Here is a 24183-nt window from a genome sequence, read left to right as displayed (position 1 = left end):
CTTTTCATGCTTTTTATAGTTGGAGTTGCAAAACCTTTTTCATATCATAAAACATGCCTACCTCAATTTCCCAGAGACGCTTGGTGTTAAATGACTGGTTTTGTCCATACAGCCACATCCCCAAAGCTATGCCGCTTTACAATAATGTTAAAAAAGAGAAAAGACTAAAAATTGAACTTGTTAAATTGGTTTATCCTCAGTTTTGCTCAGCTAACAAAACTGTGCACTGTAGATATGTTTAATTTGTGGCAACAGAGCAGGAGAGAGTGTAACTCTTGGAATGTTTCTTCATATTTTTGAGAAAAATAAGTGTTATGATTTGAATTAGAGGAAATAAACATCTGTGATTTTTATATTCAAACTGCGTTGCAAATAAAAGTTAATTATGCATTTTCTTGAGAGAAGTCTGGCCATGGCTTGCCCTCCAGTTCTTTGTTCTTTGAGTCTGAATTTTTCCAACAATTTCCTTCCTTAGGGTTTGTTAGTCACACTCCTCTGGTGGCTTGCCATCATGTAGGCCTACTCTCTATTTAAGGATGAACATGTTGCCAGAGTTTGCGTCAGGATTCTGTTACTCTCTCCATATTTGTCCTTTCCTTTGTTAAAATCTGGTCCGTGCAGATGCTTTTGTAACAGTTTGGCTTGACTCAATGAGCGTCTACAACCAGCTGCTTTGACATTTCAGGGCTTTGTGCAGTCGTGACAACTAAAGGTTATTTTAGTCTAACTTTGTGAAAAATTTGATAAAATAATTGGAGGTTAGTTATTGAAGGACACTGACCAAGTGATGCCCTGCATGTGCAATCCTTGTGGCTTTTCTGAAGGCAGCGACGATTCACAGAATTCTACAATGAGCACTCCTCTGTCTCTTGTATCTCTTTCACCCTCTGCCCACTCTTTCTTTCTTTCTTTCTTTCTTTCTTTCTTTCTTTCTTTCTCACTTTTTGTTCACTCTCACTCAGCATCACGGCTCGATCTGTATGTGAAAAGTTGCTTGGTTTACTAGTTTATTCACCAGTATTTATACAACTCACTAATGCAACTTGACAGGATCCTTTAGGTCAGTGATAATTCTTCATTTGAGGATTCTAAAATTTGCTAATGCTGTTCAAACCCTGGGGACACCCGGTCTAATTAAAACATTGCTAAAGAAAGAAGCATCTGGGGAAAAAAGAATCTCTAACCAGTAGCCAAAGCAATACTGCTGTAGGCTTATTAAATTCTCATCACATTTCGCTTTTAAATGCCACCAGGAGTTACTTTTACTACTGTATATAGTTCGCTTATATACACTTACAAAGCCTCTACACCTCCCCTTTTACTTCCTTTTGGCCAATCTCTCTCAAAAATGCACATATTTATTTGATTTTATAACACTAGCCTTTAGCTTATATTGCTCAGTACTTCAGCAGAGGTTAAAGATGAAACAAACTGTTAAGAGTTTTCATTTTTCCTGACCCCTGTCTGATCTCTGCCCATTCTCTAAATCTGTTTATTTCTGCCTTCCTCTGTTATTCTCTTTATCTCTTTATTATCCCCTGTCCTCCCGGCCCCACCACCACTAGCAGCCGCAACCTTGAACTGTTTGGTGTACTGCCAACAACACACCATATAATTTATCCCTCTTGCTAATCAGATAATTGTAGAACACTCACATTTTATAATCTATGAAATCCTGCAGAATCTGGAAAGTGAGCACACTAATCTGCCTCTGCGCTTGCTGTTTCAGCCATCTCTAATGGTAACATTCATCACCACAGCTCTTAATCCGCAGTATCCGGGACACCTAACGGAAAGACTTTGATGAATGTGATATTTAATTTTATTAACATAACCCGTTTAATATTATTTATGTTTCATAATTCAGTGTCTGCTCCCCTCTTCCTCCTAGTGGTAATTACAAGTATTTATCAGGCATAAAGCCTTTGACATCACATATGATGAAAGTAAAGCCAGTCATTCCCATTACATGGAGGTTCCTGACTAAAGACAAGAGCTGTGCATCTCATCTCTCTTGCCTCCACTGGCAACCTAGAGCAGCTGCACCTGAGCTATGCTTAGGGTCAAACAGCTTCGATATGCAGATATAAGTGAGCAGTGTTTGTGCATATGTACTCAGAATGAATATAGTTGTGCTTCTGGATTTGAACCAAGACTACTGGCAGTGATTTTTATTGTCAACAGTAGTGCATTCCAGAACATGAGCAGATAACCTACCTTTAATAACAACTGATAAAATGTAAGCTTTTTCCTGCTTTGCAGCTGCAACTGCATTCACGTGGTCCTCTTCAAGTCCCTGCTCCACACTTTGAGAACCTATTGACAGTGTGGCTGTCTACTGTATGTCCTGACAGACCCTAAACTTCAGCTACTGCAGGCTGAGGTCCAGGCGATGGCATCACCCACCGTCGTCATAAGGCATCCATCTGTTATCACCAGCTTGTAATCCCGGAGCAGCGACTTGTCAGTAGACAGAGCAGGACACAGATACGGAGGGAAGGAGACAGACAGGAGTGGGGCTGGTGGGCGTATCGCCTCCCGGGAAAAACCGCCGCACAGTGTGAAAGTAACTGCAGGAGGGAGTGCTCATCGTAGCGGATCAGAGCGGGTTTTTAAAATGAGCTAAAGGACGTTAAATGTGGGGTTTTCTTTCGTTGCGAAATTTGTTTCTCCTTCCATCTGAAGCTCGCCTTATTGTTTGACCTATAACGCCTCGTCCACCATCCTCCGGCTGCCCGCGGTGTGGTCCTGTGTTTTTCCTCGCAGACAACAACGCCGAGAGCAGAGAGAGGTCAAGACAAAGTCACTTGTGTAGAGGAAAAAGGGGAGCAGCGGTTTCACTGAGCTATGTGATTTTATAGTTTCTGTTTTTAGGGGGTGGAGAGAAGAGTTACAAATTCGTGCACCTATTTTGTTTATTTATTTATTTTTACCTGTGGAAGACCTTGGGACGGATAACACCTACCCACCATTACCCTGACAGGATTTTTGTTTCAGGCGTCTACTGATGAAACACGAAGAGCTGCGAAGGAGTAAGATTGGACCTTCGGACAGCAGAGGCAGCTGCTGAATGGGGAAGCGGAGATCACCCATAGGGGAGACCGGCAAAGGAGTCCAGCGTGGTTTCCTTTACTACACATCGCTTTTCCTCCACTCTTTAGACACGGGAACCCAGCGATACTAACCTCCAGCGTTTGTGTGTTTTCCTTCAAATGACCGATTAACGGAGTCTAAACAGAAACAGGGGGGAGCTCGTATGGAGTCCAAATGAGCGCTCAACGCAGCGGTGCGCCGGTTTAACGGCGTTTCCCCCCTCTCTCTTACAGTCCTGTCCCAGCGGATCACTAGCGGACAGTGGATAGCTGTAGGTTATAGACTGCGACCGGCCTTGCACCCGTAAAGGGCTTTTGATGCAAACTCAACGGGAACTAAATTGAAACGCTAGGCTTCCCTCCAGCAGCCCCGCAGCGCGGTTAGCCTTGCGCGGTGTCAGACAACAACATAAAAAAGTGGATATATTTTCTTATTGGGCTTGAAAATTATTCCGATCAGAAAGGGGATTATTTAGTATTTTCTTTCGAGTTCTTCACCTGGCTTGAAAAGGGAGCAAATAACCAGAGGAGACATAGCCTCAACAACAGGAGGAGAGGCAGACGCGCAGGTATGATAGTGTCTATCTACTTTTCCCCTCTGTCCGATTATCGCACCATTTCCTCTCCCCGTTCCCTCAACCACCTTCCCCTGTCTGCATGTTCGCCTTTTTTAAAAAAAAAAAAATGCGGCATCGCTTTTTAGAGGTTGGCTTGTAATTTTAGAAGAGCCGAGTTGAGTGCATAGACAGAGAGACAGAAGATATGGCAGATGGGAAGATAATGGCGCTGGTGGGTTTTTTTCTCCCCTACGATTCAGAGATGGTGATATCCTCTCTCCAGATTAAACACAGGAGGAAAAGAGAGACGGTGAGACGAGAAGGGATGATGTTTCTGAGGGGTAAAGTGTGAAGTAACATGTGTCAAACAGATAAGGAGATATGTTAAGAGACCGTGGCAGGACATGGGGTAAAAAGAGAAGTCTGAGAGTTTAAAGAGGGAAAGGGTGACTTGGTTGTGAAAGAAAGGCAGAACTGAATAACCGTTGTGGAGACGAGAACAAACAGGGAGAGAAGTGAGGCAGGAGGGGCTTAAAGGGATCTGATAGGGGAAGAGGGCAGAAGAGAGGGTGCTAAAGTGGAATACAGAGAAGGAGCAGGAAGAGGAGATGGGCTGGGTGATAGGGGAGGGGGAGAAGGCAGGGCATAATGGCCAGAGAGAGGGTTCTGCTGGAAAGGTGAGTAGAGAGAATATAAGGGGAAGGGTGAAAGTAATGGAATCAAATAGAATGAGGGGGGAGTTGGTGAGGTGAGGAGGGGTTAGCTTACTGGTGCAGGTGGGGAGAAGGATCAAGACGCTGTGCAAGAGGAGTGAGGAAAGATAGAGCTCAAGAAAGCTCTAAAAATATGGAGGCCAAGTGTAGAACACTCCGTCAATCTATGCTGGAGACACTATGTGGTATTATCCAATGGATTGCTGCGCAACTGCCATTGCTGCACCATGGAGACAGAAAGATATAAAGACAGGAGGAGAAACCATTAAAAAAAAGGCAGGAAGGATAGATTTACGAAGTCAATAATTTAAGTTGCTGTGTCAGCTCATCAGCTCCTCTTTACCTGGTAAATTCTTCCTATCCCTAACTGCTTCATTTGCATTTTGATTGGGTTTTGCAATGGCTCTAAGCCACCTTAAAACACATGTAAACACACATGCAAGAATATACAACATTTGCAGGGAGGGCTTTTTCTGGTTTTCCTGTCTTCATTGGAAGGTGTATACCTGTGGCTTAGCTGAAGCCTTTTTTTTTTGTTCTAATAATTCAATCTTTCCTGCCTACGTTGTGTCATTCTTCCTGGCTCGTGTTAGTGCAGCGTGTTTGAATGTAGCTCAAATTGCTGTCTAGGCAGAATATTTTGAAAGATTCAATTGATGATGATATTTTAATGCCTTTCAGATCACAGTGAAGTTCTTTATGCATATGATCAGTATTACACAGTTGGAAGTTAATGGAATCATGAAGAGCACTTGCTGTCAGCATACTGTACCACTGATCATGACCCACTTTAGACTGCAGCAGTAAAATTCTAGTAGAGAACAAAGATTTTGTTGAGATTAAACTTTTAAGCCTTAAACATGGCAAGTATAAACGAAGAAAATTTAAAGCTGACTTTTTTTCCACAAACTAATACAAACATACTCTTCATTCATCCTTTTGTATAATAGGAGTTAAAACTGGTGTACAGTGAGGGGACCTAGTTGATCCCCTGGTGAATTTGTAAGTTTGCTTACTTAGAAAGAAATGAAGAGTTTCTAGTTTTTATAGCAGTTTTATTTGAATGGAGAGAGAGAGGATGTCAACTAAAACTCCAGAAAAAACAACAACACATTGCATAAAAGTTATAAATTGATCTGCATGCCATTAAGAGAAGTAATATTTGAATCCCTACAACCTAGCCAGAATTCTGGCTTGCATAGTTAGTCAACTGCACATAGTCATGAGCTCAATTCATTATACATAAAGTGCATGTGTCCACAGAATCAATTTCTTTAAATCCAACCTCTCCACCATCATGTGCAAGACCAAAGAGCCATCAAAGGACATCAGGGACAAAACACAAAACTGGAATGGGCTACAAGTCCATCAGCAAGAAGCCTGGTGAGAAGGTTACGACTGCTGGTGCGATTATTCAGAAATGAAAGAAATATAGAATGAACATTACTTCCCCTAGGTGTAGAGCCCCATGCAAGATCTTGCTTCATGGGATGAGGATGATACTGAGAAAGGTGATGGACCAGACCAAAACTACACAGGTTGTTTGTGATTTGAATACAGTTGGGACCACAGTCACTGAGAACACCACTGGTAACACACCACAGCGTAATCAATTGAAATCTCGCAGTGTCCACAAGAGCACCCTGCTGAGAAGGCACATGTACAGGCTTGTCTTAAGCTTGCCAGTGAACATCTAAATGATTTGGGAGAAAATACTGCAGTCAGATCAAACCAAAATCCAGCTGGCATTGGCTTCAACTTGAGTCACTGTGTTTGGAGGACAGGAAATGCTGAGTATGATCCAAAGAACACTGTTCCAACAGTTATGCATGGAGGTGGGAACATTATGCTTTGGGGCTATTTTTCTGCTGAACATAAAAGACGACGTCACTGCGCTGAGTGGCCAAAATCTTAGATGGGAACCTCCTTCCCTCAGCCAGAACACTGAAAACAAACTGCAGAGGCAATAAAGGAGTGGCTAAAGAAAAAGCACATTCACGTCATGGAGTGGCCTAATCAGCCTTTAGATCTCAATCATATAGAAAATCTGAAGCTTCAAGTTGCCAAGCAGCAGCCAAGAGTTTCTGTAAAGAGGAGTGAGCCAAAATCCCTCCCGTCATATGTGTAAAACGGGTGACTAACTACAGGAAACATCTAAATTCTGTGCTTGCCAACAACAGTTTCTCCACCAAGTACTAAGTCATGTTTTGCTTGGGGATCAAATACTTATGTTTACTTATTTGGTGTTTTTTCTGTGGATTTTTGGTTGCTACATGTCTTTCTCCATTAAAATTAAACTACTATAAAAAAATTAGAATGTAAATTTATTTAGAATCTAGCAAACTTACAAATTCCGCAGGGGATCAAATAATTATTTCCGCCACTGAAGGGCTAAAATATGCTGACATTAGCTACTCCCTGTTTCTATATATTACTGTCATGTCACAGCAAGCACACAACATCTTAGGGCATAGTTATAGCTTATATTTGCGTCAAGCTCTAGTCTGAGATATACTATTAATGCAAGTTTATATCCCTCTTATAAATACTATACATCGAAAAACAGACAGTTCTCACACTGCCATGGAAACAGGAGAGTTCATTTAGGCGGTTAAGAAAAACTAAACTTGGATGAAAGTCATCTGTTTTATTTTCATTTCTTAATGGCAAGAAGCACAGTTTTATGAAAACATGACATTTTCACCTGAAGCAGTTAAAAATATAAACTATTGTGTCCTGGAATTACTGGAGATATATGTGGATGAATGTATATTTATTACTATAGGTTATCTTCCCAAAAGCAGATGCTCTGAGTCCATGAAGGATGTTGTTGGTTGGTTAAAAAAAATGGACTGTTTAATGATCATAAAGAGACCAATTTGCACTGTGAAGTCAGAGAATCCATGACACTACTCTGAATATTAGTATATTTATTCATGTGAGAAAAGCTTTTTGTTTTCACGAGTGAAAAACCAATTTAACTGTTTTGTTTTGGGTATTTTGAAAAAAACACCTTTACCCATTTGTGAGTCAGAAAATCAGAATACATGCAAATGCCTTCGTTCGTTAAGTGCAGCGGAGACCACACTGATTACTGAAAGCGAGAAATAAATGACAGACCACAGGTTCATTGGATTTAATTTCATAAAGTAAAAGTAATAATTTTATTGGTCATTACGGTGTTTCAGTATAACATCTGTTTCATCACAGCCCCAGTCCTCATTATACAGATGCTAAAAATGGTAAATACAAACCTAATACCATAGCTGCCCCCAACCACAGAACTTTATAGGGTCTCAGTATAAAGCACCAGAAGGTGACTGTTCTTGTGGATTGGTGCTCTATAAATAAACCTGAATTGAATTGAATTTGGTTAAAGTTAAAGACAGAGGAAAGCGTGATGGCTGCCTATATCATAGGTTATTGAGATCTCCCTACAATGGTACTACATTTTGAAAAAAATAAAAATAAATAATTACACAACTGAGTCTTACCTGGTTGTCAGCTATCAATACAGCAACAAGGAGACATGTTGACAAAGCACCAGGGATATAGCTGTGTGGGGATTTCCATAGTGAACGGCTGGATTTTAATTTACCACTTTATTAGACGATTTGCACTAGCATAAAAGAGGTATTTCCTACACAAAGTATTTGGTAAAGAAATAGGTGTAAAGCAGTAAAGAGCTTCACAAAATGACTCTTGTATCAGAGAATGTGATCCATTAGGCCTAAGAAGATTTGGAAAGCCTACGTGATCTGTCTGATTTTTTAATCCCATTCATGTGTGTAGGGAACCAACAAAAAGTCTTGGCCACACATGGACTTGGTCCAGAATCACTACCTACTCTATGTACTACCACTGGGTAGTGGCGTACACAGTCATTTTGCTTTTTCTAGTACTGTAAGATGAAAGGTAGTGTACAACTGATCTCTATCCAAGCGACTGGCAAGACATTGCTTACCATTATGCCGGCCTCAGATAATCAAGTGTAAAGAAAGTGAAACATTACAACTGCTATGTGTAATGTGGCTGTATGCTTATCAACTGCTATGTGAGTAGTACTACGAGTATTGGATTTACTAACTTTTAATTTTTGGTTTTACTAGAAGAATGTTTGTCAGTATTAATTTGTTTAGCTGATTCATTTGACGAGTTTCAATTATGCAATTTTGCAAATAACTCACTATGAAGTCCTCTATGCCACGAAGGCTGTAGAGATTACTGCATGACAATGATTTTGGACAGAACCACGCTCTCTTTTAAGTCTATCTTGGACAATTTTGTGCTTAGTGGTGGTTTTGCACTTGCTAGAAAATTCAGCATCTTTACAGCTCACTGAATTAATGATGTTATATATTATGTTATATTTGTCGTGCTGTGCGCCTAATATATCATGTTCTTTAATGCCATTTGAATCCAATCTGTTGCTATGCACTGGGTCTTGCATGGTTGGCTCCACAGTCTGATGCATAAACAGCATTCAGCTCTTTGGTGATTGTGTATGCGTATGACATATTAATTAAATGTATTTTAGAACAAAAAAAAATCCCTCTCAAAACTATTTTATGTTATCTTATTTAGTTATGTATCAATTTTTAGGCAACATTGCTTCACTTGTACTTAACTTTCACCACAATTTACTGCTGTAGAGAATTTCATCTCTACAGCAAATTCATCTGATCTATATCTCTGCAAGATAGCCATTAAACATATTTCTGAAAAATGTAAATAACAGACTTTGAAATGGCTTTAGTAAAGACAGTGGATTTGCATGTTGTGTGTAAACAGTTCTGAGGCAAATATTTCCTACATAGTGGAGGGACAGAGACTTGTGTCCCTTCATGATCGCTCTGATTTATTTGGGTTGTAAAAGCTTCTATTATGCCATTACTTTTAACCACAGTAGTCAAATGTGTACTGTACAATAATTCAGGTGATTATAATTCAGATAATCAAACAGGTGGGTCCTTCTTTCAGATTGAGAGCACCAGAGGTGGGTGATTGATGGGAGACATGCGACTATAAAAAAAACCCATAACACTGCTGCTTCTGCCAGCTGACAATGGAGGGTTCTTGATCATGTTTACAGTTTATTGAACCATGCTGAGTCCAAGCTGGAAAACGGAAAGCTTGATTTGGCGAGGAAGGAGTGGATCGAGGTTTTCAGAAGCGTGGACAAGAATCTGTCTCAGTCTTGTGTATTTTTACAGCAGCACAATCAGGTACTGTCTCTATTAATAAAATCATACGATACATTACAGCAGTGATGAATACTGAATGACAATAGTGCTCCATTAGTGTGAGTCCGACTTTTCATGTTCATAATTTATCAATTTATGATTAGCTAGAAAAGCAATCAAAACCCTGCTCAAAATACTTGGAACAATAAACCCATTTATTTTTTGGCATCATATAAAATCCTCTCATTCTGTCAATGTCAGATTGAAAAATGAAGCTGAAGAGAAGTGTAAATTCTGGAGGAGTGTAAGACCAACTGATTGATGCCTCTGTGTGAAAAAGTCAGCAGAAAATAAATGGAACTCACACAGAGAAACTCACTGAGTTTTAGAGACCGCAGAAAATCTGTTTCATCACTGTGGGGAAGCAATGTATACATCTATAGGTTACAAGGAAAACACATGTAGTGGTTTTTGTAATGTTTACATTGTTGAATCCAACTGGATTATGTGCAGTAGTTGACCTTTATTCAGCAAGGCAGGTAAGTTAAGACCAAATTCTTTGTTTGCATAAAGAAGACAAACGAGAATGAAATGAACAGACAAAGAAGGAAAAAAGTAACGGAAGAAGAATGACAGAAACTTAGGGAGAGACGAGGAGATGGAAAAAAAATAATGAATACTTTGCAATAAAGCTGTAGGTGTTAAGACTGCGATATGGCATCGTGCTGTTTTATAGTTTTATGTCTTTTTGATGTATTCAACACAGTGACATGCTGTCCACTACGGCAGGGGTTTAAATGTCTACACAGTCTGTGCGTGTGTCTTTGTGCGCGCACACCTGTACATGCGCATGGCAACAGATGCTGGTTCAGTGGCGCCATCCCACCTCACCAGGGAGGAACAGGAGAGAGATGCTGCTGAAAGGAGAGAGAGGTGAAGAGAAGGAGGGGGGGAAGGTGCCAGGAGAAAGAGAGGGAGAGCAAGAGGGAGCTGTGTGCTGAATGCCAAGCAGCATGGTATTAGAATGGTGCTGTGTTGAGCAGGCAGGCAGTGGGATACAATATTGCTCAGCTAAACCACAGTCAGTTTTCTAACTTTGTCTACAGCAGGTACAACATGGGCTGTTTTTGCTGATTTATTGTGACCATGTAAATCAATTGTGTCAGTGTAGAAAATGTTAACCTTCTTCCATACCCTCCATTTAACATAATGTACAGAACATCGGCCTAAATAGGTTGTAGTAGCTATGAATACCTCTTTTGTCAAGAATAATATGGGGATCTATTTTTATCATCCTTTGACCCACCTTGCCTTGCCTTGCCTTTGTCTCTTATATACTGGTGTGCATCAGCAATCTTTTTGCCTATAGAATGATTGGTCCAGTTATTTCCAGTTCCCATACAATACCTTTGCTTTGGGTATCTGGAGATACTCAGTACCAAACAGTGACAATTCCATAATCTGTTTGCTGTAAAAGGAGCTTGGAGTTGAGAAATAAAAGTTGATTTGTTAAAAATAAATAAATAAATCAGCTAAGATTTTACAGCGCTATCGAAGCCACAAAAATACATCTGGTCATATTTAGATATGTAGACAACATATTGCATTAAAACATTAGTATATTCCCATTGTCCCACTGGTGCTTCCATTAATTATGTGTATTACAGGGCGTTTGCAAAAATCACATTGGACAAATCTTGCTTATGGCCACGACTATAGTGGAGATGGTTAGCTTGCTGAAATTAAACAGAGCACCAGATTAAGTCATGAAAAAAAAAAAATATAAAAAAGCAGAATTTTGAAATGAGCTGCAAACTGCAGTTAAACACACTTGCCATTACTAAAGACATCTGTTGTTGCTTTGCAATTACAGTATTGATCAGTCGTTTTTAATGAAAGGCTTTTACTGTGAGTGCATCCTTTATGCGTTTAACATTTAACAGCATGCAAACTGCACTGGAGTCGTTTGAATATTAAATAATAAATAAAAAATAATTTAAAGAAGCATTTGAACTGAAAGTTGAATTTTGTTGACATATTGACAGTATGTCAGTAATGACATAATGCTTACCGCATTGATATGCTTTTTACATTACATAAACTAGATTACCAGTTTTTTTGTATTCAAACTTTATTAATATTACTGTTATGTGAATTATTTAGGAGCTGAAAATGGAGAACTGATTTAGAAAAAATGTTTCCCCAACTCACTTCATTTTTCTTTAAAACAGATGTTCTCTGTATAAATGTGGGTCTTTCTGTCTGTTGGCATGTGTTCACATGTAACTGTACGTCCTGGTCAGGGTGACAGTGCAGACCTGACAAGCTAACCCAGATAGTGAGGGGAGATAGATTGAAGAGGAGTGTCAGCTCTCTCCTCTATATCTCTACATCTATTACTTGTGTCTGACAGAAGCAGCACTGCATGATGGATGGATGCCCCACTCTATCTCTATCCCTCTGCTCACTGTTTTCCTCTCACTCACGCATTTTTCACCACTTGGTTTTCCTTCATCTACCTGTCACTTGGGTGCATCCATTTTTTTTTTGTAATTTGTCTTTCTTCCTCTATATATTTCTCTTCCGCTGTGATCAACTTTCTTTACTTTTGGTGACAGCAGGGGCACGGTTGTGGTAGTATGTGTTTGTTTATGGGCAAGCGTTGAAGTGATAATGTAGAGATCTGCAGCTGGAGTTTCAAATTACTGTGACAGAATGATCTATCACTTTGTTGCTGTTTATCAGTTGTTGCTTACATTCACTTCTCTATACTCAGTGCTGCAGGCGGTTTTTCATAGTAAATGAACATAAAACAGTGCAGCGCAAAGAAGGTAAAAACAGGAAACCTGATGCAGTTTGAAAGAGATGTTTGATTGGCTGGGGTTGAAAATATATAGCCTGTAAGATAGCTTTATTTAATGGGTTCCCACAGTTATTTTTCTTTTTTAGGATTGATGAGGTTATAAGGCGAAGTGTCCGTCCCTTCACAACTGACAAGAATTGCTAGTCCTCCAAGACTATTGGTCAAATATTTGTGCAGCTTGCACACGATGATCACCTAAAGGGTCTTCACCCAAACTGTGTTCACAGTCAAGGTCATATTGGTTGTTATATTATGGGCACTTTTCCATTTTTACAAAAATTGCTGCTTCCCATGGAGAATTTGTCAGATTTTAGTGAAACAAGACTGTTTTTTCCCGGAGATGACTGTTTACAAACCGATTTGACTTCTCAGTGGATTTTAATTCACATTAGTTTGTGCAATACAGCCAAGAAAACTTATCACTTTCTTTCCTTACTCCACACATTATAATAGCCTGTGATGTATCATGAGCCAGATGAGCTAATGCATTACTGATGTTTTTGTTGTTGTTTTCTTTTGTTTTTGTTCTGTTTGTGTGTTTTTTATTGCAGTTATATAGTTTGCTGTATAAACTGTTCATGTTACATTGTAACACCAGCAGTTGGAGTCACATTACTAAGACTTGGCATGTACTGTGAAAAATAAACAAAAAATAAATATAAAATTGACCTTGCTAATCAATTCTTGTTGGAAGGATGAGAGGCTGAGAGAATTTCATTAACCTCCAAGTTTGAAGGGTTATCACTACACAAGGTATAATTATTCTTACACGTTTTGAAGTGCTGGAGTATCTTTGTGTGTCTGTCTAAAGTTCATACTTTCTGAAGCCTGTTTTAGATTTCGAAAACATCTAAAACAGGCTAAAATAAAAAAAAACTAGGCAGTCAAATGCTTTTACGTGTTATCTGATAGACAGTCCCCTGATTATGATTGTTAAAACACTGAAATTGCACAAATATGTAGGTGCAAAAGAAAACATCATGAGCTGTTGTTTAAATACATAAACCTTCTCATGGTGATCTTAATGACAGTGAATATTTACCATAGGATTGGATGTGGGCTTGTTGTTGTTGCATTATCTGTGGCAAACAACAGATAAACAGTTTGCCATTCTGAAGTCATTTTAGCTACACCTGAACTCAGGAGAAACACCTGGTCATGGGTTTTTGAAGCAGCAGCTAAAAACAAAGTTTTACCCCTCAGTCTTGATGCTGAGCCCACTCAGCAGTTCACAGAGTGGGTGTTTATTAACGCAAGCTAAAAGGACAGACCCTGCTGGGTTGAAATGGTTCACTTGGCGCACCATGAACCCGATACTCTGCAAGATAGTTCGAGGAATAATTAGAGACTTTAGAGGGCAATCTCCTGTAGATAATGGCACTCTTAAGGACAGGAAGCTTATAAAGCTCAGCAATAGTTCTAGCTTGTGCAGAGTATGTTAATGAACTAAGAAACTTAAATAAAATAATAATTGTTTAGCGGTGCTGGAAGCATAGCTTTAATCTGGACCACTTTATAATCTGACTCTTAGTCTGATCAAAATGTCCTTGCACTGCATTTTGAATGTCTGTTCAACACTGTTGCTCTCTGACTTCACATTCGCAATATTGACTGTGCAGTCACTGCATTGTATGCTTAGCTAGTTACAATTCCCTCATGACACACTGTGGGAATTATCTCACTGTTGCTTTCTGGAAAGCTTGGCAGTGCTAATCAGAAATTGCATTTTTAGCTCCCTCTGAAAGGCAGAGCACTTTGTAAGTGCTCAGTGTGTTCGTATGTGAACATTATAAATAGATTGAAAAGAACACTGCGGAAATTCTTTAGATCAGTAAAGCATCGGAAAATGCGTGAAGCTGGTAATGAGACATTTCATTTCTGTATAGTGTTATGAACTGGGCGAAGGTCGGGGCATCGCACATGAGAAAAAGTAAACAAGATTATTATGAACATAAATAAATAAATAAACAAACAGGATAATGACATCAACAAAGGCTACAAAACAAAACTGCTAGGTGACCTTAAAGAACAAAAGAGAGGTCAGTGATCAAGCTGGATAACTGAGGTCCAAATTACATTGCTGTATGCCATTTTTAAGGTAATAGTCCATCTGTTCTCTGCTTACTGGCTCCTAAACCAAGAAGCCAGAACCAACCGTTAGCAGGGACCCCAAATATGTTACCGAGATCTCTTCCATCCATCAGTTTTCCTTAACTGCTTATCCAGTTCCTGGAGTGGGAGCACAATGTGCTAGGTCAGGAGAGGTACACCTTAGTTTGTCGGAGTAACACAGAGAGACAACTGTTCACTCCTACGGTCCTTTTAAAAACCTAACCTGCTCACTAGCAGCTGAACATGCAAATAGTAGTTGACACGGTATTATTTTGTGTATTGGCATTCAGTTTGAAATTCTAGCATTAATCTGATCCTACTGTGGACTGTGGGAGGAAGCTGTAGTAGTCAGAAAAAACAGCCACAAGGTTAACATGCAGACGATACATAGAGAAGGGATCCAGCCAGCTGGTGGGTTTGAACCTATGACCCTCTTGCTGTGAGATGACAGTGTTAACTATTATAGTACTGTACTGCCCTTCCTGCCACCACTTGCAATATAAAGCCATCCTACATTTGCTTTTTAAAATATATGTGCAAAGTCTTTTTGCTCTCAGCATCTAAGAGATTTTTAATTTATACAAGAGCAGAATGTGCATTAGATTTCTTTTGAATATTTATGTGTACATGACATAAACTGTCTGCAGGTGCAGGTTAACACGAAAATCTTTCCATGTGTTTACATGTAGACATGCAGCAAAACACAACTTATATACACGCATATGGTTAACCTCTTATTCTACATTCGGTTCAGGCTTACCATCCCCACCTTTTTCTCCACTTTAAAGGTGCCTGTGAAGCTCCTGCTGCACGCTGAATGTTGGTTTGATTGACAGTGGCTTGTGCTGGTGCCTGTGTGCGAGAGCACAAGCAGGAGCTAATGTGGTAAACAGCTGACACTGCATCATGAGGTGGGGAACCACTGATGGAAGCTAGAAGAAGCCAAACACAAAATGTACCACAAATGTACCCTAAAAATACTAAATATCTATGATAATAAATACCTATTGTTGAGTTAACATTATTGTGTAACATATTATAGGGTTCTTTTGGTTTAATTGCATTTTTAAAAATCATCATCATCACTGCCTGTTAAATGGCTCAGTAGACTTTCTCGTCAAATTCCAGCTAAAAAAATGGCAATGTAAATAAATGTGACAAAGAGCTCCTTTCATGATGATTCAACAAAGAAGTATCACCTCAGTGTATCACTGACTCCATAGGTATTTGTACAGGGAAATAATGTTAGGTTTTGGTTGTGACAGAAGCCTTGGTTCTGATGGATGATGGTTCAGTTCTGATGGATAATGCCTATAATAACCAGCTGGTTCACTAGACCAGCATGTGGCCAAACACCTGGACAAGCCCTTCCCCTCTGCTTGCCCTCGGTTAGATCAAGCTATCTTCATCTGGGAGCTATTTGCTGCTGTTGTGCTATGTACTCCATAAATCACTTTGTAGTGAAGTACAAATTACTCAACAAAAGCAAAATGGAAGGATTGTTAAGCCAAGATGTTGGCCTTTACGAATGGCATTTTCCAAAAAAAACAAAAATAAAACCAAACCCTGATTGGTCTGATTTATGCAGATTTCCCAACATTAGTGTTCTAGTTCAGGGTGAGTATCATCGGTGCTTACGGGACATTTATAGCTTCGGTTTAATGGTGCAAGGCTTTAAAGGTTTGAAACTGTGTGAGTCTGTGTGTGTGACAGCTGTAGATGTCCTTGTCCCAGCTGTTCTGCTTTGCAGCCAACTCATTGAGCTGGCAGCTGTTACAATAAAGTTATAGGGTGTTGTCTCTATTCTTTCCCATGATAATACTGTGATAAATCTGGATTATTCATACTCCAGATTCATCAGTCTTATCTGGTATTGGTATTGGCTTGTACACTTGCCAGCCCACTCTATTGTGAGGATTACAGCAATACTGAGACTTAATGATAAAAAAACAATACGCAATTTATTATTAAAATCACTTATAATATTACTATTAAATGTTATGTCAGTTCTGTTGTAACTGATTTTCTTTCCCCATGTTGTGTGCACTGTGCTCTCTGGAGTTTCTTCTTTACTTTAGGCTCGTTATCTTCAGTTCATGTTATTTATTGAAAGAGTCACCACAATGAATCATGAAGTGGATAATCCGGGAAGTCAAAATCACTGTGAATACTTTAAAAGTTTTAGTGATATTCGAGGGCAGTCTAGGAAAATTAAAAAGTACTAGAGGAGAAAATGACAGAATGTTTATCAGTATTTTAGGGGGGCATGCAAAGTCATTCAGTCATTCAGTCTATCCTGAAACATCATTTCAGGATAGAGGACAGTAATATTAGAGTATTTTAAAGGGCCATGGTGCAGGAACTAAGATTTCAACATAAGGTGCATCTTCATCTCAGTAAGAAGAGGCAGTGTTGGTGTGTTGATTTAAAATGCACATGCCCACCTAATAGCTGTCCCTCATGTCCTCTTTAGAAACCACATTCCTACCACATAGTATATGTTAAATGGATCAGCTCATGAACAAATGCGTATTGCTAATTAGAACTTAGCAACTCACTGAACAAGGTAATGTAAGGTAAATAAATGAGGTAAAATGTGTGGGTTTATCCTGAGTGGAATTTTACCCAAGAGCATCCGATTACATAAATGTCAGTTTTTTGTTCTTTGTTTGTTTTTGTACAGTATTCAAATGTTTCTTTTTTATTCCTTTGACTTTATAGAGACTTCAGTAACTGATAAGGTTGCAAAACATGAAATAGTCATCCTTGCAAACAAGAAAACTGTGCTCTTAAAGACAAAACCATGATCTTTTCTCAAATTTAACCTTTAACCTTAAATGAGCCACATTTGATAAAAGAAGACAAATACATGGCATGCACAATGCATAATTTGTTGTGTTTGACATGTCCAATGGATGCATTATTGGTTTAAATGCCTTTAAGTCAGCAATTTAAAAAAGAACTACAGCATCGTGGGGTACTTGGAATGCAAATCCACTGAAATCCATTGCTGATAAAATGTGAACAAATTGTACTAAAAAAAGCCCAACAGTTTTCTAATAAACAAAATCTTGAGGATTATAGCCGACCAGCTTAAGACTGATTAATTAAATAAAAGCTCAGATGTATAGTGAACACGCTTTTCCTGTCAAGTGGTTTAAAAAACACTTAAGATGAAAGCGTGACCTCCAGAGTGAATTCTCTTTCTCTTAGACTGGTTTTAAAGATTTCTGTGATTATTTTTAAAAAATAAGAAAAAATTAAAATAGTGCAGCATTGTAGTTGAAGACATGCATTGTTAACTACACGGAAAAGTTGAAAGTCCACATAGACTGAACTGTCTTGGAGCTTTGAGGAATAAGATCCATGGACATAAACTGCACTGCTCAAGATCACAGAAACTGTGTGTATGAAATCTTCTTTATAGTGACTTTTCTCTGATTTCAGTCTCCAGGGTTTTAAATGATCACAGGAGCTTATTGTCACTCTGAACCAAGGTTTGGATTTTTTATTCTCTCACTCTTTTTTTTTTTTTACACGCAGTGAAAGTGGGGAACTTACGCTTGCAGTTAAATGAGGTGTCGATCCACAACAAAAATGGAGACATACAGTGCTCCGACAGCTGAAAAGTTGAAGCAAACCTGTTTTTTTGCCTTTCACTGTGATTTTCTTTATAAAGAAGATACATTTTTATATCTTCTACTTGTTTTGTTTTTTTTTAAAGCTGTTACACTTTCATGTTTAATTTTTTTTTATATGTATTTAGAAGTTGAATCCGAGGTCATATTATTATGGGATCACATTGGCTAAGACACTGGGTATGGTTTAATAATTACTACCTTATTACATGAATATTCAGTAATCAGTAGATCAAACCTGTCTTTGAACTCTGTCTCCGTTTTAATCTGAACTATCGCCACCATCTAATTTTTTATGATTGTATTGTAGCAAATCGCTCTGACATCATATGTGAATATTGTCGTCCAGTTTGCATCAAGTGTAGACTGACAAACACACCTGCTAGCAGGGCCGTGCAGAGACGTTTAAAGGGGCGGGTGCTCAACGTTAAAAAGGGGCACATTGAACCAGGCTGAATAACAACAACACACATTCATCAAGAATCTAATATGGGATTGCATCATACTACATCACTGTTGCGAGGTGGCCTTGTCGTCTTCCTCCTTCATCTCCTTCATCTCCTCATCTCATCTATCGCTCTCCACTTGCTGTCCATCTGAGAACAAAACACAATTTGCTATTGCAATAAACTATTATTTAATTATCCACACTTAACAACTCCTGCACTTAATCTATATTAAAATGATGATAGAAAACTGTTATAGAAGCAAAACATTCCAGTTGTGCTTATTATTATTTTTATACTGGAATGTGTTAATGTTACCTGTGCTCTTTGTAATCCAGCTGCTGAGGGATCCACTGCCTTTAGTAGCCTCACACAGCTCCTTTTGTTACTGTTTCCTCCTCATGTCCTTACCAGGCATGTCTGGACAATGTTATATCATGAGTAATAATTTAAAAAATCTATACACATAAAACACACACATGCACGCACACACAGTGACATTTTAGACCTTCTTCAGAACACTTCAGAATACTGCATATGCTATGGCTACAAGTTTCCATCATGGTGCTTATCCAGAATCCTACCCTTATTATTTATTATTAGAGCTACAATAATAAAGCAGTGAGGGAAAAAAGAAATAAATAGGAAATAATGTATTTATGATGATTCCATTTGTTTCACTAACCACTCTGTGCAGGGAGGAAGCTTATTACATTTTTAAACTGTAGAGATACAAGAATTTTACTGCTGTAAAATCAACATTTTCTCTTATTTAAAATATAAATCTAATATAATCTGATTCTTAATGTATGTTCTTTAAAATACAGTGTGTGTTTAAATATCATAATTATAATAATGCATAATTATGTGGACATGCATATTAGATTGTTTTTTAGTGAACTATAATCCCTCCAGAAAGGCAGGCCCTGTAACTTACTTTAAAACTAAATATGTTAGCTAACAGCTATGACCAGCACTACTTGTGCAGTTAATAAAAGAACAGGTAATGTTTGTCGCACTGTTGCACACACAGCACGCTCATTTGTTTCATCAGTTGCCACAAGACAACTTACCAACGTGTACATAACAAGCTAATACTCCTGTGTGCTATAGACTACAGTGTACGCTGTACACCTACTTACTGGTTTTGTTGCATCAGTCTGTCTCTGAGTTAATTTGTGTTTCTCCTACAGCTCCGGGTGCTCTTTGTGAGATCGTTCCCGGCTTGTAGCCAGCGCTCTCTGCCGTCAAGGGCGATCATTGGTTAATGGTCATCATGTGACTGATGCAAACTAGATCCTTTTATTTAGCAAAACTGTGATTAATAGTTAAATATTATTGTTGAGGGGCACAGACAGGACTCCGCACGCACACACACATTAAAAAAAAAAAATAAAAAAAAAAATAGCCTCAACAAAAGGGCACTTTGGGCACCCATCAGGAAAGGGGCGAGAGCTCAAGCCCCCCCCCTCTGCACGTGCCTGCCTGCTAGAGTCCTAACCTTTGTATCCACCTGTGTGCTAGCTCCCACTACAGCAGACTGCGTTTTGCAATGATAATCCCCCGCCCATCTTCCCAAACACACATGCACACACAGACTCAAAGGAGTTTAGCGATACTAGATACAATGCAGCAACCGGTGATCTTTCTTTTTCATTATCAGTAAAACAGCATGTTTTCAAATTTTTATTCTCTGGTGTGATTATTTAAAAAAAAAACATACCGACTGTTCACTATGTTAATCTCCGTAATTGTACTGTGGTTTTTCATTCCCGTGAGTTTTTCATTTGGCCTAGACTGCATAATAAACACCTGCTTTATATCACAGTGTTGTGGGATGGTGGATATTAAGCGTTTTAAGACAAAATCATCATGGGTCCTTTCTTATTTTTTCTACACTCTCTTGAATATCCTGTGGTTCAATTTGGGACACCACAACATTTGCTTGAAACCAAACTCTCTTTCTTTCTTCTCCTCACCCGTCTCTGTTCTATAATTCTTTTTCTTCCTCTTTACTTGGGAGGAGACTCAGGAAGACCTGATGTGTGATTGAGGCAAGGTGAGTGCTTTATCGTCAGCACCGGGTGATGATTATTTCATCATAACAGACAGATAAAGCGATATTTCATTACACTGTCAGTAAGGTGGCAAGGTTACAGTATGTGTGTATTTTGGTGCAGAGATAAAGTCATTGATGCTGGATGTGTCTACAACTGTAGCTTAAGGCAGAGAACAAATTCTTTTTAATCCCGACTGTTATCATCATATGCATTATTAATTAGACAGTTTATAATCTTACAGGGATAGTGACAGTTGTAGATATGAATGACCTGGGGTCCAAACTTTTAAGACAATGCTTTGTTGAATTTCCCATAGTTTAGAAAAAGAGCATTCTTCATAATTTAGCTGATTACTTTTTTTTAAACAGGCATTTTGCTTTTGATGTTCATGTTGAACCTTGTTTAAAAATACATCACCACCTGTAGAAAATCTAAAATATTATTTTACTGTTTAATTTAGTTTTGTTTAAAGCAATAAGCTCTCATTTTAGCTACAGTTTACCCCTCAGGTGTTGTCCTTTCTATGAAAGATACCAAGGATCAATAGATTTTGTAGTCATTTATACGCCCTTCATTTTCTTCTTTCGGGACAAATCATTTTTGATGCTTCTCCAGAAATACGATAACAGAGCCTTTTGCTGTTTACCTTCTTGAGTCAAACCAGAGCTGTGTATGTACACTTTGTGTAAACTTGAAATACTATCAAGTCCACCAAACAGGCTTATTTGGTAAGAAAGAGCAGTGTATAAATTTACGTCCCAGCCTGAGGAGCGAGGTGGTAGGTGTGGGACACAGAGGCATAACTGTCACCCTGTGGTGTGGGGACTGACTCTCATTCATGCCCATATTAAAGTTTCAGTTTCATTCACTGTTTATTTGCTTAAGTTTAGACACAAACTGCAAGATATACTAAAAGATATACTAAAAAGGGCAAAATAGCACCTGAGTGCAATCCCTTAATAGTTCTGATAGGTGTGTGGTCAGTTTTATGGGTTATTTTTACAAAAGTTGTGCAGTTGGGCACAGTCACTTCATTTCAATATCCAGCACAAAAATAAGACACGCTTTCTTCAATTGTGAATCTCGGCACAATTAACAGTAAATGACACGTCGCAGATGTTAGGAAATCATCATATATATATATATATACTTAATAATATTAAGTTTAAAAAAAATCGATTTTTGAGATTATAAAGGTGCATTTAAAGATTTGACAACAGCAGACATGTATATACACATTCACAGAGCAGATTTGTGGAAGTTTCCTGATTTTAAAAAGAATCTACTGGTTCCATTTATTCACTTCCTCTTATCCTTATCGGGGTCACAGGGGGGCTGGAGCGTATCCCAGCTGTCACACAGAGAGAGGCGGGGTACATCCTGGACAGATCACCAGTCTGTCGCAGGGCCAACACAGAGAGACAGACAACCATTCACACTTACAAGGCAATTTAGAATCACCAATTAACCTAACCCTACTAACTGCATGTCTTTGGACTGTGGGAGGAAACCGGAGTACCGGGAGAAAACCCACTCAAACGCAGGAAGAACATGTAAACTCCTCACAGATGGTGGAGTCAAACTGAGAACCTTGCTGTGAGGCAACAGTGCTAACCACTTCGCCATCGTGCTGCCCTATCCATATCAGTTTATGTAACAGGTTATGTTTTGAAAATGTAGGTTAACGACTGCTTGGGGTTGTTTTAGTGAGAGGATAGTCTCCCAAGAACTGATCTGACATTCTTATGTTGTGGAAGATTTTAATGGGGCATATAATCTGCTTTTTAGAAGAACTCTACAGATCATATCATTAACTAGTTGCACTTTTGTCACATTAATAGTTACGCTGTAGCTTGTCTCATACACATTTAATTGACAGCGCTGAGAAGGTGGAGACAGCAAACACAAGTTTTGCCTCAGCTGACACTAAAGAATAACTGTTTCTGTCTGCAATCAAAACCTTGATTTAAAAGCATTCCGATTCAACAAACTCAAACATGTAGAAAAGTACTATGTTTTACCTGCACTGAGAATTTGAATTTGACAGTCTTTTCAGAAACATATTAACTGTTATAGACAAGCTAAAATAAAGCTGTGTGTATAAAGATAAATCCAAGCTTACTCTTCCAGAAAGTTGACTCAGTTCATCTGGAAACAAATGAACTTGTTTTCTCTGAGTCAACTTTCCAGGATTTTCTCACCTGGATCATTGAGCATGTATTGAGACAAGCTCAATTTGCCATATATGATCAAATTTGGCATTTTTATAAAAAATAGTTATACTAGCTGAGACAGCAGCTGCAGTGTCTAACGAGCAGCATTACTTCCATGAAATGAATTCATGTCAGCAGAACAGTTTTTAACATCTTAATCCTGTTCATTTACTCTGTGATGTCATGTCAGCAATATTATTTATCATTCAGTACATTTGTTACCTTACTTTTTACAAGTTTCCAGGATAGATACTGTATGAATCACCACTTTTGGTCTAAAGGGTGGATGCAGAGGTCTGGCTTTACCTTGGCTTTACAGTCTCGGACTGTGGAGTTTGATTCTGCCTTAAAAATGTAAAAATCTTTTTGACAGCATCCAAGACCCTCATTAATGGGTTTCATTGTGTCCCAGTATTCTTCAGTCTATATCATATGAGTGTGATATCCTAATCAAGAGCCTTAAATCTTTTGAATGTTTTTTTTTCTTTTTTCTTTTTTCCTCTCTCCTTACTTACTTCCTTACTCTCCCCATATTGTATTTTCTTGGATCATTACTTTCTTGTTACTGTAAGATAAACCAGCTTAAAAGCACCACAAAAAACTCTTCTACCTGTAAAATGATGTCAAGTCCAAACTAAATGAGTGTTTTGATCATTAACAGGCAAAATGCAAAGAACCAATTTTCATTTTAGGCAGTTGATTTCAATGTGAAAAGGTCTGCTTGTCTTGTAATTTGATGTTGTTGACAGTGCAATTCGCAGACTATTTTTTTCACTGCACTCCATAGTTGTGCGTGCATGCGTGTGCAAGCAAGTTACTGTATGTGATCACTCACCTAGCCTTATATACACAAGTGTGTGTGTGTGTGTGTGTGTGTGTGTGTGTGTGTGTGTGTGTGGGGGGGGGGGGTGCTTGCAATAGCTGTGCAGGAGCAGCAGCTTTATAGATTGGCAATCAGTGCTGTATGTAATTTACCAATTGATCCCTATCAACTGCCATTATTCTAGTGAAACAGTCTAAACTGCTCACTTATCTGCTGTTTGCTGTATGCATTTACAAATTATATCTGCCAAACGCTTTCACTCAGTCTCTTATCTTCACTCGTTTTTTAGTTCATCTCTTTCTATTTTTCTCTTGAACGCTTTCACATTCGCACACTTGCTCTTCTTGTTAAGATAGAGGCTACATCAATACTGGGGTTTGCAACCTTTTTTACACCTTAAAAGAAAATCAATTATAGCCAGTGACTGGCATGTCAATGTCTGCGGTGGTGTAAAGTTTTTCCCTTGTCCAGAGTGTCTGTCTC

At 38.7% G+C, this 24183-nt stretch overlaps 1 protein-coding gene across 2 annotated transcripts in view; it reads left to right on the top strand.

The window, feature by feature from the left end:
- The first annotated feature begins 3452 nt into the window (after positions 1-3452).
- Positions 3453-24183, top strand: part of zgc:172282 (leucine-rich repeat and fibronectin type III domain-containing protein 1-like protein) — a 176034-nt gene continuing 155303 nt past the window's right edge. The window contains exon 1 of one of the 2 annotated variants that reach the window (XM_006802055.2): positions 3453-3661. The gene's annotated coding sequence lies outside the window, so the exon portion shown is untranslated. Of the gene's footprint in view, positions 3662-4291; positions 4327-24183 lie in introns of those variants that run through there. The other variant, XM_006802056.2, reaches the window with a different exon arrangement.

This window comes from Neolamprologus brichardi, chromosome 14 (genome assembly GCF_056152115.1).
Source record: "Neolamprologus brichardi isolate AB-2024 chromosome 14, ASM5615211v1, whole genome shotgun sequence".
In the NCBI taxonomy this organism is placed as follows: Eukaryota; Metazoa; Chordata; class Actinopteri; order Cichliformes; family Cichlidae; genus Neolamprologus; species Neolamprologus brichardi.
The sequence above is the reverse complement of the archived record's forward strand: the minus strand, read 5'-3'. Positions and strand labels throughout refer to the sequence as shown.